This window comes from Carassius carassius, chromosome 28 (assembly GCF_963082965.1).
Source record: "Carassius carassius chromosome 28, fCarCar2.1, whole genome shotgun sequence".
Taxonomy (NCBI): Eukaryota; Metazoa; Chordata; class Actinopteri; order Cypriniformes; family Cyprinidae; genus Carassius; species Carassius carassius.
In genome coordinates, this window is record NC_081782.1 from 4,461,429 (window position 1) to 4,480,894 (window position 19,466).

General features: G+C 35.1%; 1 protein-coding gene across 6 annotated transcripts in view; it reads left to right on the plus strand.

The window, feature by feature from the left end:
* Positions 1-19,466, plus strand: part of LOC132107755 (roundabout homolog 1-like) — a 281,293-nt gene that overhangs the window by 30,010 nt on the left and 231,817 nt on the right. The gene's annotated exons all lie outside the window — the stretch shown is intronic.

Below are 19,466 nucleotides of genomic sequence, written 5' to 3' on the forward strand. Positions count from 1 at the left end.
CTGTCTTCTGACTGTGTTCATTTATCATGGTTTTGAGAATTTAAGGTGGTGCATTAAATGTTATCAGTCATATTGGAACCACTGAGCTTTTAAAAGGGACAGTTCACCTCCAAATAATTTACCAAGCCTCATGTTGTACCAAACTCATATCACTTTCTTGATTTAGAGGAAAGTTCATTTTTGTCCTGGTTCTGGCTGTTCTTGTCCATGTAATGAAAGTAAATGTAGACTGGTTCTATAAATCTCCAAAATGACGAAAACGCACAATAACGTTGCCATAAAATAGTCCATGTGACCGAATTATACCAGATTATAGTCAAATAAACCAATTCTATTGTGCATTTGAGTTTTTGTTTTTGCATCATAAGCATTTTTTTTTAATCAAAATACAGTAAATATTATGACATATTATAACAATTTAAAATAACTGTTTTCTACTGTAATATATTTTAACATGTAATTCATTCCTGTGATGCAAAGCTGAATTTCCAGCATCATTACTCCAGTCTTCTGTGTATCACAGTTCTTCAGAAATCACCCTAACATGCTGATTTTCTGCTCAATAATCACTTCTAATTATTACCTATGTTGAACAGTTGTGATGCTTAATATTTTTTTGGAAACCGGGATACCCCCACCCCCCAAGGTTCTTTGATGAATAAAAAGTTCAGAAGAACAGCATTTATTTAAATTATAAATTCTTTGTAGAATTCTTATTTTTTTAATGTCACTTCTGATCTATTTAATGCATCTTTGCTGAATAACATTTGAATGGTACTGTATTAAAAAAAAATACACAAAAAATCACATTGCATGATTCACAAAAGAAAAAGTCATGTGAGTTTGAAATTACACAAGAGTTAATAAACGAAGACAAAGCTAAATGTTTACTGTGTGGGTGAACTATTCCTCTGAAGCTTTTTTAATCTTGTACACTTTTACCTAAGGACACCTGAGCGAGTGTGTCATCAGTTTTTTCATCGCTAGCAGCATATTGTACGTTCCCTGTAAAGCGTAGTTTATTCCTGCAATTCATCATGACCGACTTCTGTGATGAGCTCTCTTTGGCCCTCACTTTCTCCATTTCTAGCCTTTCTCTCCCTAATTCACATCAGCCAGGATGATACATCCCCAAATCATCCTGTTATTCACCCATTTTCCTCTTTATTGCTTCACACTCCTGTCCGTTATGATTCCTTCTCCTCACTTGTTTACCTTCCCTCCTTCTCATCTCCATTCGTTCCCCCTCCTTTCCCCGTATTCCTTTTTCTGCTGCTTCAGAAACAATTTACTTGTCAGCTCGGTCTGTTGGTGCGTGTCTCTCTGGGTTAAATGTTCTTTTCTGGTGTGCCGTTGGAGGCGGCTGTAATTTCAGTCGTGAGCAGGCGTGCAGGGATGCCTTTTGCTCGCTGCGAGCTTGCATTGATAGCTGGAGCCCGATATAGCAGCGTTAATGAACAGGGCTGAGTCAGGTGCATCCTGCCCGAAGTCCACTTCACTCCACCTGATGCGCTGTGCAGGAAGCGCCGCTGAGCTGTAAACAGATGCTGCAGCCGCACAATGAACAGTGTGCAGCTGAGCATGATGGGTTGCATTCTCTAACCACCTGACAATCTCGTGTCGTGTTGTGTGATGACTGTGTACATCTATGATCTCAGTTCCTCTGATATTATTGACCTTAAAGTCAATATGAAATCAAAATAGACTCTATTTACTTTTTTCAATACACATGCCTGGTCTATTTCAAATGATTCATTGCTGCACAGTACTCTAAAGGGGAAAAAATAATCTTTAATCAAAATATAGTGATTTTCTCTTCCTCTTACCAACCAATAATTGCTATCTAGATCTTGTTTTGAGCAAATTTATATTTGGCCTGTGGTTCATTCAACAGTTTTTTTTCTCTCTAACGAACCAATAAAGTCCAGATGGATAAAAGTTTTTTTTTCTTATATGTTTTGTCATTCATGAATTCATCACATTTCAGAAACAGATGCGTTGTAACCAATTTAGCCGACTTCAAGAATATTTAGGAATATTAATGTTCAGTTCACAATAATTTGAAAGCAAATGAATAGTGTCACTCCGATGCTTTTCCCCAGATCTTTTCGCTGTGTTCACTATGGAAAATTTTACAGTTGCAAATGTTATATGAATAAGTGGATGATTTTGTTCTGTTAATCTCAACAGATCAGTTAGAATGGATATATTTGGAACTATTTGGTCTGTTCTTTTCAACAAATTAGTTGAAATGGTTCACTTAACAGTCTGAATAAATGTATTGCAAATAAGTTATTTTCTGATTCGACTTGTTCCATTGATTCACTTTCCAACAGTATACCTTTACTAGTACTCATGTGGGACTATTGGCTGTAAAAGACCTTGCCTTTTTGGTTAGCCAATATCCATGTTGGGCCACAGGCCTAAAACAAGCAACACAAGTTTGAGTCCAGCTCATGTTATTTCTTAATCCTGTTCTTGTCTCTTCTTTGCACCATTTTCTGACTTCTAACCTTATACTATAAAAGTGGCAAAAAGTTATGTTACACAAAACTGCCTCTGTTCCTGTATTTATTGCATAGTTCTCTGGTAAACTTGATTCTGCTTGGTCAGTAACTGCATGTTGCGGTCAAATATTTCATATAATGATGCTAATTTGACTGAAATACACAATTTCCTATATACAGTAGCTTTGCTATACACAGCTGTAGTAATTCACTTTCTCTTACCTCTCTTTGGACTCTTTCTTCTTAGTAAATATACATATATATATATATATATATATATATATATATATATATATATATATATATATATATATATATATATATATTATAGCTCAAATCAAGGTTTCATTTCCATTTATATACTTTTTCAGTAAGTAACTACAGGTAAGTAGAGTCAGTCATTCATTATTGCCAAATTACCTCCTTTATGGTGATTAAAAACCCCTCTGCTTCGCATCGTGATCATCCTTGTCAGATTTATTTGGGGATAATGACTGTCTATCTGTACATTATCCCTTATATAGGCTTGTAATCTGTTATATTTATATTTACACCTCTATATGAGAAAATGAGAAAAGAAAAAAAAACAAACAAAAAAAAAAAAAACAGGTGGACTACGGGTCATTGCTAGATATCTGACCAAATGTATAACGCAGCAGATTTGGTAGCTGTGCATCATGGGGGCAGGCACTTGAAGGAGCCGTGCGCTCATCTTTCGTGTGCTGCTGACAGCAGCACTTTGGTCTGCATATGTTCTGTTGCCTTGCCACACCAGGACGCTCCGTCACTGTCCTACCCTCAGTGATTAAATATGTAGTTAATACAGCGCTATAAGAATATTGAATTATGCCACAGCCTCTGTGACCTTTTTTGAAATTACAGGGCCAATTGTGCGAGACGACCGCAGCACTTTATAACAGGTGCCGGCCAGAACACAGCCTGAAGCAGAATACATTCGCACTGCTGATGACCGGCCTGTACTCACTGAACACCACTAAATCACTAAACAGCAACAATATCACTGCAGTGCTTTCCTATTTATCACTATTTATTGCCATATCATTATAGTCTCTATATTTACACTATATCACTATAGCTCCCCTGTGGGCATTTTACCCAAGACTGAATGGTCCTTTTCCTTGTTCTTGAGGTAAAATGCAACTGTTACTGTATATTATTTTTTAAGAAAATTATGTTTTTTGTTCCTCAAAGATGCATTGAAGAGATTAAAAGTGATTGCAAAATATTTCTATTTCAAATAAATGCTGCTCTTTTTAACTTTTTATTCATCAAGGAATCTCTGTTTTACAAAACTGTATCAACGTTTTACAAAAATATTAAGCAGCACAAACTTTTTTAATAATAACCAATTATTAGTAATAACCAATGTTTCTTAAGCAGCAAGTTAGCATATTAGAAGTATCATTTGACATTGAAAACTGGAGTAATGACTGTGGAAAATTCAGATTTGCCATCATATATATATATATATATTAGTGCTGGGTAACGATTAATTGTGATTAATCACATGCAAAATCAAAGTTTTTGTGTACTGTGCATATTTATTATGTATACATACACATGCATGTATATTTAAAAAAATATTGTTATATATACAGTACTAAATATATATAATATAAATCATATCAATATAAATATATACATGTAAATAAAATAAAATAAAAACTATATACTGTTTGTATGTGTCTTTACATATGAATGATAAATAAACGCAGTACACACACATATATCATATAAACAAAAACTTTTATTGTGGATGCGATTTATCATGATCAATTGTTGCTCAGCACTAATATATATATATATATTTCACAGTATTTTTGCTTATATTTGTGATCAAATAAATGCAGCTTTGATGAACAAAAGAGACTTCAAAACATGTAGATCCCAAACTAGTGTTGAACATTAGTTTTAATAGTGACAATAGTGAATAGTGACTTCATTTTGTTATTTTAATGTATTTTTGAACTTTCACCCCTTTTATTATACAGCTGTTATTGAGAATGATAGGTTTTTTTATTATTATTTTAGTATTACTGGATATGGGTGTGACAGAGACCAGATTTGAACCTGTGCACCATGCACCATGGCTCAATGCATTAGAAGCATTTTGTTTTGCACCCATCTGTAATGTTTTCTAATGTTGTCTTAATTTGAGCTCATTCTGCCACAATAACCATTTTTAGCCCCTTGAAATGATGTTTGTCAATGTTCTATTCCAGTTCCTGTTTTTATCCAAGCAAACCATTTTCCCCTGAGGGTTGTATAAACCAATCACCTCAAAGAAGAAGCCGAGTTTGTCCGATTTCATCCAAGCCATCATCTCCACTTGTTCAAATACACCATTCACCTAAATGATGTGCAATTTAACCGGTAATGTCCGCTCTTGGCACAGGGTGCAGGAAAGCTTTTTACCAATGAGACGGGTACAAATCACAGCGCTGAGGGATCGCTTCTCACAAGGCGCTCACCTCTGAAGAAGAGCAATTGAACATTACTTTGCACAGCACTTTACAAATTGCCTTGTAATTGTGTTTGTTTGAAAAACATTGATTTCAGTGCCATATTTTCATTTCTTTCTAGTCAGAGACAGGGCCATTATTGAAACACACTGGAGTGGACCGTGGTTGATATAAAGGGAACAAATAGAAAGTTCTACGAAAGTCATTTAGCACTGAAATACAAGGCAAACGCCTCTCTAATTTATTGAGGAAAACATCTGATATAGAAGGCATTTACAGGTCGGCAGGTTTATTTAGAAAGTTTGTGTTTTGCAAGTGTACACTTTGTCCTAACCGGACATGACACGATAAAGCGACAAATAAAAACCAAAGGGCTTTGAAGTACCCACCTGTCTTGATGGAATGAACCTTAAGATCAACCCAACACAGCTTTACAACATGAACATGCAAATCAGGAGCAGAAAAGCAACCTAATAGTGCCCGACTCGTGCGCTCTAATCTCTCAGTGAGAGCCAGTGAGTTCACAGGCTTTCCTGTAATTGAGCAAAGGATGAAAAGATGAAGGAATATGAGCCTCTGTTACATTTCTAAAGTGCTGACAGAACAAACATTTACAGCCCACACACTGGAGTTATCTTGGGAAACCCTAATAATTTTCTACATAATCAAGAAAGATGCCTCGTATGCATTCTCTCCTGGAATTCAATTCTTTTTGTAATCGGTTGAGGAAATCTGAAGCGGAAAACATCTTTGTACAGATTCGATAGAACAGTGATAATATTAGATAATTTTCTCATGCATACAAATGACACCAACTGGGAATGTACACATATAAATGACAATATCCAACAGAATTCAGTTTGTTGGTTAATGTTTATACATGAAATCAAAATGGGAGTTTTGCTGCTTGTTCGTCTGTTAGCCTTGTGTGGATATTTACATGCTGTAGTACTCCTTAGAAGTAGAAGTATTCAGAAAGGATGCAATAAATTGATCAAAAGTGACAGGAAAGACTTTTGCATTGTTACAAAAGATTTCTGTTTCAAATAAATGCTGTTCATTTGGACTTTCTATTCATCAAAGAATCATCATCAAAAAAAAAAAAGGTATCCACAAAAATATTAAGCAGCACTTCTGTATTCAACATGGATAATAATAAGAAATGGCTGCTGAAAATTCAGCTTCGACATCAAAAGAATAAACTACATTTTAAAATATATTAAAATATACAATATTTTACAATATTACTCAGCTTTTACTGTATTTTTGACCAATTAAATGCAGTCTTGATGAGCATAAGAGACTTCTGTCCAAAACTTTTATGTTTTTTTTTTTGTATGTTAAAGGTTCATTCATTCAGTCTTTTTGAAAATCAATTTATTTATTTTTTTTTTTTGTGCAAATGCATGTCTTTTGAAATAATTGGTTATTGGACTGCTTTACCCGTCCTTGCTTATTTCCACTCCTTTGCAGTTTGGCCTGTCAATCGTTTGATGAAAATCATTTTTGGATGTTATATGACACATATCAGCCAAAAGCAGCAGCCACTCACTCATCTCGCTATGGAAGCTGATATTCAGCCATCACACAATTTTTCTCTTTTCCATCTCTCCATCGACGTACACCCTGCGGACTCTCACCATCTCTGTCAGCTCCCAGCAGGCTCTCTGCCGAGCAATCATGACTTATTCCTCATAGCATTTGTTATGTCTACAGCATTGATGTGGATGTTAAATCCTGAAGCTTGTTCGCCACAAGTGTACGGTTTGCGATTGTACTTGAAATATCAAAGCAAAGTGACAAAATCTTCCTTGTTTAACTTCTCGGCTTCGGCAAAAGCCAGTCAGCGTGGGTCAGCTCCATATGTCTGTTGATAATATCTGAAAATACAGCACGTGTTGTAGATTTGAAAGCACCAGACTCTGTGTCTGCCATGATTTATCTGTCATTGTTGTCAGAGCTTTCAAAAAGTAATATATTTAAAGGAACGATTAACCAAAAATATTACCCTTCTGTCAACATTTACTCACCCTCATAAACAGTCAAGCTTCAAAAGGGATGCAGAAGTACCATAAAAGTGGACTTGTGCACTGAAGTCATGAAAAATAACTTACAAATAACAGTCATTACTGAATTATTCCTTTAAAAGCCATGAAAGCTGGTTTTCATTAACTTTTTTGTCTGTGTCTTTGTCTTCCATCAAACCTCACCCGGTGCAAACAAAGGACGGACAGGTTAGACAGGACTCTCCACAGGGCTGTGATAGAAAATCCATGAGGCTACGTGCCAGGGTGGAAAATGAGATTCCCTGTCTTTACAAACCATTTGGTCTCATCCAAATATCATGTTTGAGAACATTTCTCCCTATTTGTTTTGTGAGAGATGTATGTGTTCTGTTGCTATCATTGCTTCTCATTTAGTTTGTGTGTGTGTTCTGAGATTGCTGTAATTTGCGATTTTCTGAAGAGACCCACATCCTTAGTACCACTCGCTGTTTCCCAGCATGCATTCATCCTTCTGTGCATCTAAAAGAATTTATGGAATATGAAAGAGAGCATGGAAATGAAATGAGGAAATTTGTATTACCCTGATGCATAGACCTGCATGAATTTCCATGTTTCCATTAGGCTGGTGGACAAGCATAGTCATTAGTTGTTTTTTTTTTTTTTGGTTTGTTTAAAGAGTATTCTTGTCATTCTTTTTAATATAATAGAAGTGAATAAGGACTTTGGCTGTCAAGATCCACAATGACAAAAAAGCATCATAAAAGTGGTCCATATGGCTTGTGCATTATATTCCAAGTCTTTTAAATTATGCAACAAAAAAGAATTTATGTAGCCTGCATGAATCAAGTATTTAAAAAATAAATGTGTGAGGAACTCTGAAATGTTATTGGTTGCTGATGATCCCATCCAGTTCGCTGTTAACGATTAATTCTTTGAGTTGGATCTTTTCAATGAATCATTTGACTCAGTTTTAGTGGTCTATATCAGTCGATATTTGGCATTTTTCAAATATCGGCATCGGCCGATAAGTTTTCCTGCTTGGCCGATGTTTTCAAAGCAGGACTTTTATTTTGAAGGCACTGAGAGTGGCAGCGGCTGACCACACACAGTGCTCACACTTTCGCTCTTGTTCGTTGTTGTCATTAACAGTTCTGTCTAATATGGATAGAAGTCTGTCTAATAAACAGATAGAACGGTTTAAACAAAGGAATTAATGTATACAGAAAGTATTATAATGATTTATTTGATATAAGACCTATTAGTAATAGAAAGGCAAACAATATAATATTTTCTCATTTGCCACTAGTATTAAACAAATACACATTTATATAATTTATTCATGTAATTTTCACTGTGTGCTGTATGTAAAATGAGGGTTACCCTGGCTTTATTTAAAAAATATGACTCCCAATGCACAAAAACGTCCAAGAATACTGAGTGCCCTGTTGGTTACAGTGTTTACCTTTTTATATTATAATTTTATAAAATATTTATTTGTGAAAAATACTGTCATCTAAAGTATAATTATGTTACATAATTAATTTTTAATCCATAGTCAAATTATTTAAAATTTCTTAAATGTTAATAATAATAATATTTAAAAAAAATTATATCATCTATCGGCCCCCCTGCTTTCCAAGATATCGGCATCGGCTGTCAAAAAACACATATCGGTCGACCACTACTCAGTTCACACTGTGACCAGATTATTAAATCAGGGGATGCATTACAAATCACATACTTCCCTACTATTTAACTGGCAAAAAAATTGTATGTAAAAAGAGGAGTATGTCTGAATTTACATTATTCATAAAACACTAAGCTAAAAGCACCTGAAATGACCTGCTACTTCCTGCGAGATTCTGAAGTTTACATCTGATGGACACTTTACTGCCAGGAGGCAAAGTAACACAACTGATGCTGGTAGATCACATGATCACACAATAAGAACATGGCTGATGTAGTATGTCCATTATATTCCAATAGAACATGGGTCCCAGGGCCCCAGCCCTCAGCCCTGCAGAGTTTAGTTCCAACCCTGCTCCAACACACGTATCATGTAGTTTTCCAATAAGCCTGAAAGACATATTTAGCTAGATCAGTGTTTAACTAGGGTTGAAGCTAAACTCTGCAGGGCGGGGGTTTGACACCACTGATATAGAACATACTTTTTTTTAACAGTTGAGAAGTTGTTCAAAAAGAAGTATTTACTCAAGAGCATTCCATTTTGGATGCAGCTACAAACCTGAACTTGAGAACTGGATCAGTACATATGTGATCACATCATTTAGATTTTGTGAACTGGATCAATTGATTCATTGAAACAAACATTCAGACATTGCTTTCTTTATGATTTTCAGTGAATAATGGATTAAATTGGGGTCTTTTTTATTAGTTGTCTTCAGAAGACTTCGAATACAGCATTCACGTCACAAGGACTGCTTTTTGCAGCATTTTTTATTTTCTTTTTTTGAGTCCAACATCCAACATTCACTATGGTGAGAGTGGCAAGAAAAATGTACAATGAGAATCCCATGGGTTTGAAAACCCATTGTGTTTGTGGAAGCCTAAATATACTGAAATTGCTCATCTAATCTGTGCTTTTAGAAAGCTATTATCTTAGGATCGTTTGAATGAAATTGTTTGTCCATTTAAAGCGTTTTGTGGTGTTCCAACTTTCTTAATTATTGGTTTTATTGACTTAGCAAGAAGTCCACCACCCACTCAAACCGTCTGGTCATGTGATCGGTTTGAATATTTTCCCATTAGCTGATGGGTGAAGCACACTGATCCCTCTGTGAGGGGATTCATGAATATGTAGTGTTATTCCAGCTCAGCTTCTTTCTTAAGTGCGACATTTAGCGCTGCTTTTCAAAGAATTGAAAGATGCCAGTTTCCATTTCTATCCGTCTTTCTCCTCCTCTCCTGGGTGAGATATTAAAGATGATCTCTGATTTGGCAGCTCTCTTCCTTTTTAAAAGAGAAGCTATTTCAATCCTTTCATTTGTCACTCACAGCTCCGCCACGTCCGGGCCAGGAAATAATTGTCCGCATCTCTCCTCTTCCCTGGAGTGGCCGAACGCTTTTGCATGAGAAAAGATAGCGAGTGAAGGAGGAGAAAAGGAGAGGTGAGGCTGGAATAGATGCGCGGCTGCATTGTTTTCATCAGTAGATTTTTGTTTACCATGCCAGGAGAGTCTCGGTCCACCGAGGCAATCAGTGAGAGTGTCTTCTTACATTTACGGGAGGGTTTCTGTGTGTGATGCTGAAGCTTCTCTCACTTCAACACATTAGCTGTTAGATTTCACATCGTGTCTTAGCTGCTACTCTCTTTCTTGTTGTTTTTGGCTGAATATAGATGAGTTTTAGTGATCTAGTATAATTGTGTGAACAACATAATGCCATATTTTGATAAATTTCATATAATTAAAGGAATAATTCACCCAAAAATAAAAATCATTTACTCACCCTCCAGTTGTTCCAAACCTTTATGAGTTTCTTTCTTTTGTTGAACGTAAAGATATTTTGATGAATGTTGGTTGACGGTAGCTGTTGTTCCCCCCATTAAAGTCAATGAGTATCAACAGCTGTTTGGTTTACCACACTATTCAAAATGCCTTTTATGTTCAACGGGAGAAAGCAAGTCATACAGGTTTGGAACAACATGAGAATGAATATATGGTGACAGTTTTCATCTTTGTGTGAACTATTTAAGATGACTCATGTTGCTCTAAAACTGTAATTATTCCCTTGACCGGCCTCTACCAGAAAACACATACAGTACACCAAAATTATAATATTTACTTTTGATGTGCAAATTTTTCACATTTAATTTTATCTTTAATGCCTTTAAATGTATGCTGTTTCATTCGGTCATGTTAGTAACATGGAAATTACACACTTATTTCACAGAACCTGTTACTATTTTCATATTAATGAGGAACAAAATATACTAATATTTGAAAAAAGACACACTCTACCATTCAGAAGTTAGGTGTCAGTAATTTATTATTTTTTTTTTTTTTAAAGACAGTTGTATACTTTTAGTTTGCAACTTACAATGTTAAAAAAGATTTGTATTTTTTTCACCATTGAAAATGAGATTGTTTATCGCCAAATCTGCATATTAGAATGATTTATGAAGGATCATGTAATGCTGAGGAATGGAGTAATGATGCTGCAAGTTCAGCATTTAATCACAGGAATAAATTACATTTAAAAATAAATTCAAATATAATTTTAGTTATTTTCAATTGCAAATTTTTTTTCCTGTTTTTCTTATATTTTTGATCAAATAAATGCAGACTTAGTGATCATATGAGTAAGCAATATTCAAAAGTATTAAAAAAACCTATAACGCTAAGGCAACTGGAGCAATTCAAGCTCAAATACCATTGACATGCTAAAGCTAGTCACAAAAATAGTAAAGAGTTGACTCAATCACCCAGTCTCATTTATTTAAGTTGTTTCATATGTGATATAGGTATCAAAAATACATGAACTTCATTTAACTTTTGAAACAAAGTGCAGAAAGCATATACAATATTAATAAGATTGAATTCAAAGATGCGGATGTTTGAAGCTTGATTTAGGTATAGGTGCTGATTAAGTTGTTTAAATGGTCTCTAGCTCAAGTTTCAGGTGTTTACTAAACAGATTGTAAGTGCTACCGTTTCATTTTTGTGAGATGTGCACTGCATTTCCCTCCCGCGACAGCATCTCAGAGCTGCTTTTATAATTCTGTACCAGTACACAGCTGTTTTAAAGCGTACAAACATGTTGGATTAATCAGTGCTCTTATATTCATAAACATTCCCAGCTCTTTTAATTCTATACAGCATCAATCCCGAAGAGTCTGAGCGTGTATGTGTGAGTAATGCTAAGCATCTGTACACATGCTATGAAATATTGATGTGCATTGTGTCGGTATCTGTTTAATGAGCAGCTCAGGGGTTTGTTTAGTAGCCTTGAAGGCTGGATGCTGTACTGATGAACAGAACTCGAAACCTTCCCCATCAGCCCTCATCTCTTCTGATCCGTTCTTGGAGTTAATCTAGAGGGGTGCAGCTTTATGAGTCATGAGACTCGAGCGAGCTCTCCAGACCCCTCTCTGCTTTCTCCCAAACGCTTCAGCTGCGAGCAGAGCTGCTGCTTCATATCGGCCTCTGTTTATTTCCTACAGAACGTGAGTGATATTGTGCCGTTCCGAGGCGCAGGTTCATAATGTCTTTTAGGAAATGAAAAATAGAGTGTATTATATGGCTTTATCAGCACTGTGCTGTTGCCTGGCCTTGATCCAACTTATCTCCACCTGAGGATACATTTACGATGTTTTCGGTAACTCTCTGGGAAAATTTATTTTAAGTTCTTACAGGTATTTACTAGACCATTATATCCTGTAAACTTTGATACAAAGCTTTGATGAAATCATAATAGAATGAGATAATAGGATTGCTATTTTTAAGTTTGGTTTGAGGAAATTTTATGTCTAAGGCATTGATTTCTTCGTTTTAAATGAAGGGCACATTAAAAATGAAACTTTTTCATAAGGGGTTTATCATTAGTTTTAACTACTTTTGAAATACCTGTTATAGGTTTTATTGTGTAACCAGACTCAGACTTTCAATCTGAAACAGTGTTTTTATCAACTAAAATTATTATTAAACTAAACTAACTTTTAAAAATAATTTGAATTAATTTAAATTCACCTTAAATAATATATGAATAAATATAGAAATATACTATTGTATGAAAAAAAACTACATTTACTAAAATAGTATTAAAACTTAAACGGAAATAAAATAAAGCTTAATAGAATGATAAATTATATTAAGAAGCTACACAGAAATAATAAAACCCCCAAAACTAAAAAGAACAACAATAACATAAAGAGTGGCAAATATAAACTAATGTTAATATGTTTCTAATTTTAACATAGTTATAAACTATTTTATTCTTAATGTGAAAATTATTTCTTTCAACCTTTGTCAGTGTTGATTGTCCCTTGGTGGTGACGCTATTTCCACCCACACAATTTTACTACTAATAAAGTTTCTTCAAAGGTTAATGCACTTCCAGTAGTTACCAAGGAAACAGCAGTGTCTTAGAAGCACTTGAGATGAAATGAGCAAGTGATGTGTCAAGAAAACAAAGATAAATCTAGGTATATATCATCTGCACTGAATATTTTTTTTTATTATTGTGTATCTAGGATGCATTAAAAAGCTAGATATGAAATAAGTCTTGAAGAGACGAAGGAATTGGCCATTTTATTCCAAAAAGTGTTGGAAATGACATTTGCTTACGTCAGAATTCATGCATGTCCACTGTTTGACATTGTAAGTGATTGAAGTAAATATAAACTAGTGTGGAAAGTGTGTTTTAAGAGCAGTGTGTGTGTAGTTGAAGAAACACCTTGAACATAATTCCTGCCATTAACTCTTCCTCGTCTCCCTCGACTTTTACATTTGAACAACAGCGAATGCATTTTGCGCTAAATTAATCTTATTGTAATCACTGTTGTCATCGCTTCGGTGGAGTCTCGGGACTCACGTTGCCTTCTGAAAGATTATCTTGATTTGCAGTTGTACCTCTGCCGATGTAGTCGCCCGCAGAATCTTTAATTAAAGAAGATGCTCCCAATGCACTGAACACAAGTTTACTTGATCAATGACTCAAGTACAAACACATTAAGATGCAGGAAGAAAACACATTTTCTCTATCTCACCTCGTATCTATATCGCATTTGTTGTCTTATTGTCTCTCTCTCTCTCTCTCTCTCTCTCTCTCTCTCTCTCTCTCTCTCTCTCTCTCTCTCTCTCTCTCTCTCGCTCTCTCACTCTTACAAATAACCACAGATTCTCTGGAGCAAAATTCAGCCAACCAAGCAAACAGAAAGGTTTCTTATTGATAATTTTGTCCAATGCACTTTAATGTACAGCATATTGTAATTGATGGATATAGGGTTGTCCCAGACGAAGGATTTACAAAGTCGAATCGGAATTTTTGAATCTTGCCAATAGACGAATTATGTGTGTTGGGGGTGGGGCAAAATACATTACCAAAAGTCAAATCAGACATTCGACAGTCATAATTACTGACGTTAACACAAAGGGACAATGTGTAACAGACGCCTTGCAGTTACAAAAATAATTTTTTATGTTTTGATTAAAAGACAGTTAACATTAAACGTCTAAGAATTCACAACATTTTTTACAATAGTGCTCTAATTATAATGTTATTATATGGCAGTAGTTATTCTGCATTTCTGTTTTGAGCTGAGTGTGCTGAAGAGGACCAGTAGAATGAAACATATGATCGGAAGCATATGAATGAAGCATATAACTGGGATTTCATTTATCTCATATAGAATACGCTAATAAACGTTATTTATACAACGTAACGTTAATATTACGATGTATAGGCTATCGACACAAAATGCCTCAAATGCACAAGTGAATGTGTCTTCGCGGCTCGGAATGAACTACTGTTGTTGACACGTTCACACAGCAGTTACACTCAAAAAATTCACGGCGTTTTATTATAATAGTGTTCTCAGTATAATGTTATGTGTATGACTATCCCATATAAAAATTCTGCATTATTGTTTGTCCTGCTCGCGTTGCGCGGTGAAGAGATAATCATCGTATTACTACAATGAAGTGCTTTACTGCAGTGCAACTCAAGCAAATGATATGTATAAACCGGCTAAAATGTTTTAAAAATCACTTGTACCCTACCTGATCATCTTTCGCTCTGCCTGTGTCAGTTTGAGTCTTGGTATTCTCCTGTCGGTCACGGATTATGGAAAATTAAAATGAAATCTAGGGGTGGTTGGATTTATTCACGCATGTTAAAATATTTATTTAAAGCTTCTTCTTTTCAGATTATTATTTACAGCATTAACAGAATGGACTGTAATTTAACTTATTGGGAGAAAACTGGTAGTTCTATGTGAAATCAGACATTTGAGCACCCCCATATAGACAAAATGGCACAATCATAGCACCTCTGCGAATATTCGATTGTGAGATTGGTAGTTGAAACAAGCTCCTCCTATTTGTATGACACTTAAAGATGAAGAAAGATACTTAGAACTTAGTAAATTGACTGCATGTTAAAGTGTTTGCTTTGCTGATGATATGAAATTATAAAACCTTGTGAATTTCACAATAATTTTAATTTGAAACATTGCTAGCCATGGCAAAAAGTAACACATTGAATCAAACGTGAAATCAGTTTCTGTAGTAAATCCTTCACCAATTTTTTGTTAATGTATTTACTTTAGCTTTGTTATAGTAATGCATATAAACTTTTTTTTTTGCATTGAGTGTTTAAAAATATGCATAATCTAAATTTTATCACCCGGTATTACAATAATGGTTCCTCTGACTGAAACAAACAAACAAAAGCCATTGAGGCACAGCCCTGTTTCATAGCCCTCTTACAGCACACTTCATGATTTGAACTTCAGAATGATATTGGCTTTATAGCAGCGAGGCCACGCTGACAGCAGAGAGACAGTGCTGATGGAGACAAAACAGAGCTGAAATATTATTGGCTTGCATTCCAAATCAGAAGGTCTGAAGGATGTTGAGGAAGAGAACTCTGCACGTCAGAGAGATGAGATTCACTAGAGTTTAGATGTCACCATAATATTGCAATTATATTTGAGATCTGGTTTTTCTCACATGCCAAACACATGCATGTCAAGACATTTGTTTGGTTTATCATATACAGTATATTTATGTGTAAAACAGTATACTTACACATTTTTTATGTTTACACTGTGGGGTCGATAACACTTTTAATTGTTTTTGAAAGAAGTCTCTCAAATATTATTTGATCAAAAATACAATAAAAACAGGAATATTGTAAAATTTTATCACAATTTAAAATAGCTGATTTTAATATATTTTAAAATGTAATTAATTCTTGTGATGCAAAAGTGAATTGGCATCTGCCACTATTCCAATCTTCAGTGTCATTTGATCTTTCAGAAATCATTCTATGCTGAGAAAATGTTATTATGTAGGGATGAAGCATGCCTTAAGTGTATTGCATCTTTGCTCTGTATTATTCATGTTTTACTGTGTCATAGTTCTTTCATTTTTTTGTAAATATGCTTCAAAACGGTCAAAATTATTTCTTTGCATTAATATTATTAACATTAATAAAGCAAGCAAATTGATGGCAATATTTTCTGTTTAGATCTGCTACTCATTTGGACTGTCCAGACACATAATGTATGATTTCTATTACACTGAGACAAACACTTTACAACAGTTGTGTAACTTAATTATCAATTTAGTTGTGATGCTTGGCTCATCAGTCTGCAGGGCTTGTCAGTTTGAATGTGAGTGACACTTGTGACTTTCAGGCAGTAAATATGGCACGTGAGATGTGTGTGTGAAGTGTCACATGTGTGTCAGTATCAGACAGGCTCCTCATGCTTCTCTCTGTCCTTCACATTAATGTCACGCTGTCATCTCACTGACACACAGACAGACAGCGATAGAGAGATAACACAGGTGATCTGATCGTCCCTGTGTGCCACACAATGTGACCGGTGCTTTCAGAACTTCTGCCTATTATTGTTGTTTCTGTGCATCTGTGATTTGCGTAGCTTTGATTGAAAATATTCTCAAAAGGTTTTTAAATAAGTTTATGTAGAAACTGTATGGCAGGGCTGGTTCACTGTTTTATTATAGTATCATTAGCTATGTTACATCCAGTTGTTGTGAATTTAACTAATTAATTTATTTTATTTGACATGTATTTTGTTTTGTTTTATTTGACCGTTATAACCCTGTTGTGTCCACAGGTGTTCTTACAAGGTCTCGGGGACCACTAGATGGTTCATAATGAATAAGCAGATAATTACGTCTGACGAAAATAATTTTTATTATAGATTTTACACAGTTGGGGGGCATTTTTATGGTCTCTCACAAAGCTATTTTTATGGCTTGCTTTATGGCATGACAGGGGAATAAGTTCACGTTTGTTAACCGATACAATGATTGATTCTGCTGAAATACCGTCTGATTGAGCTGATGGTTTAAATGTTGGTTCACTAATGAGGCAGAGAATCTTTAGAGCGACTCTAGGATGAGTAATGTTCAATAAAACACGCTCTACTGAGAGTCTCTCAGCACAGGACTTCGGCCTACACACTGAAAACCTTTACTGTATATTGCACAGAAGCCCAGATAATGTAAAGAAATGTATACCATACTGAAAGGACCAGCATTTGTGGTGTTTAGGATGATGGAATCTAGTATGAAATTAAGATGTGGCTTTTTAAAAGAATAGAAACAAAAGGCCTGTCAATTGTTTACATGAAGGACTGTGTTGGTTGATTAGTTTCACCTGCTGAGTTTTTTTGTTCCAGGAACCAGTATTGTAGTTAACGCTGGTCTTTCATCACGGCACATCTAGTATAGACACTCTCACTTACACACACACTCAAATATACAAGCCTGTGAACATGTGTTGTGCATACACTACATGCATCATAAATATGCAAACAAGTGTACACAATCACATATGCATGCACACACATACACTCCACAAGCTCAAGTATATATAAATATGTTGCACAACCATATGCAGACAAAGGTAATAACTTTTTCACATTTGTTTTATTTTAATACTAATGTCAAATTTACTTTATATAATATTTTATTTTATGTTTTTGCAGTTATTATTTTCACTGGGCATTTTTCTTTGGAATTTTTTATGTATTTTAGAATCAGTTTTAATTTTAGTGTATAGTTATCATCAGCTAAAGTGCAAACCAAGGAGGTTTATTTATTTATTTGAATACATTTCCTTCAACATTTATTTCTAACTAAATTAAAATTCAGATTTTGGCATGAATCTCTAAATCAGTAGCACCTTTGTAGGACGGGGTTTTAGAAAAAGGGGTGTGTCTTATTTAGTGGCTCAGTCCAATAGAACTTTCAGAATGCCTGATAAATAATATACATATTTCATATTTAAATGTTATATATTTTGTTATTACATTTAAATATTTGATTGTAGTTTGTTTTATTATGCACATGCAGATTGTGGTGTGTTATCATGTATGAAGGCTCTTCACACTCACAGATGCTCTTTCTGTTCTCCTGGTGTTGCTGCAGTATCAGATGAACTGTGGGGGGTCAGGCATTGATTGGCCCGGTGAATCTTTCAGTCCAAGCGGAGCTTCGATCTGTATGGATTGTGGGTAGGCTGTGTGGACGGTAGGACGGGGGGTGGGGGGGTGGGGTCTCTTATCGGGTGAAGAGCTATGGTCTTTTGTGTTTCTGATCATTAATCACACTGTCACCAGGGTGTCATCCTGTCCGGCTTTCCACGCACACACACACACATACACATGCAAACACACACACAGGTGCAATCCAACAAAACTTTCGCAGACACTCTCTTTTTCTTTGGCAACACATCTCACTGTCCTTTTTGGCAGACCACACACATAAGCCTGTGTAATCACTTGATCTGTCCTTGGTGTAGGTGAACAGAGGAGGACCGGCCTGCCCTGTAGCAAAATGGCAACTCTGAGTGGATGCCACTTAATGTTGTCCACAAGAAAAATATATACTGCAAGGGCAGACAGGCTTAAAATAAGAAAACAAATATGTCATCATTTACTCGTTTTATGTTGCGTGACTGATTTTATTTTGTGGAACACAAATGAAGATGTTAAACAGAATGTCCAAGCTGTGCTTGTTCTGGTATGATCATGTAAATCAGGATGGCTACCAGTTCCAAAATTGTTAGCTTTGCATTGAAAATGGTCAACATGTGACTGAAACGTTTGCCATGTTATTTCTTTATTTTTCAGTAAATTGCTTACACTGCTTTCATCTTACATCGTGACTTCTTGATTTTCGAGAGTGTGTGGGCTTTTTTCAAGTATTTTACTCTCTGGGAAATTTTTTTGATCTTCGCACAGCGGTTGAATTGTTTTGAAGGTGTGCAAGTGTCCGGCTCTTTTTCTTTTCAATATTATAAAATCAGATGGCGACCACAACTGTTAATAAATATACAAATAAATAAAATGAGGAAGCAAAAAGTAATAACATTAAATTACAACAGACTTGATTTTTATGTTCCTGCAAATTTGTAAATATCAGGAAATTCCAATTGTGTGATTTCCAGGCCTAGAGATGTCATTGGCGTTAATTATATCTTAAAAGGTCATGGAAAATAGTGGACATTTCTACAGTCAATATGTTACTAGTTTTATGTTTTTATGGACATTAGGAAATATTTTTTTATGTCAATTAAATTATATACTTTAAATAACTGCTTGGAATTCTTTTTTTTTAATTCTTATGGAGTCATCACAAACCACTAGAAAAGTTTTGTAAATTCATTGATTAAAAATGTACAATATTTAGTCTATTCTGATCTATTCTGATCATTTTCTCCCTGCACTTCATAAAAATAGGGCCCAGTGTTAATAT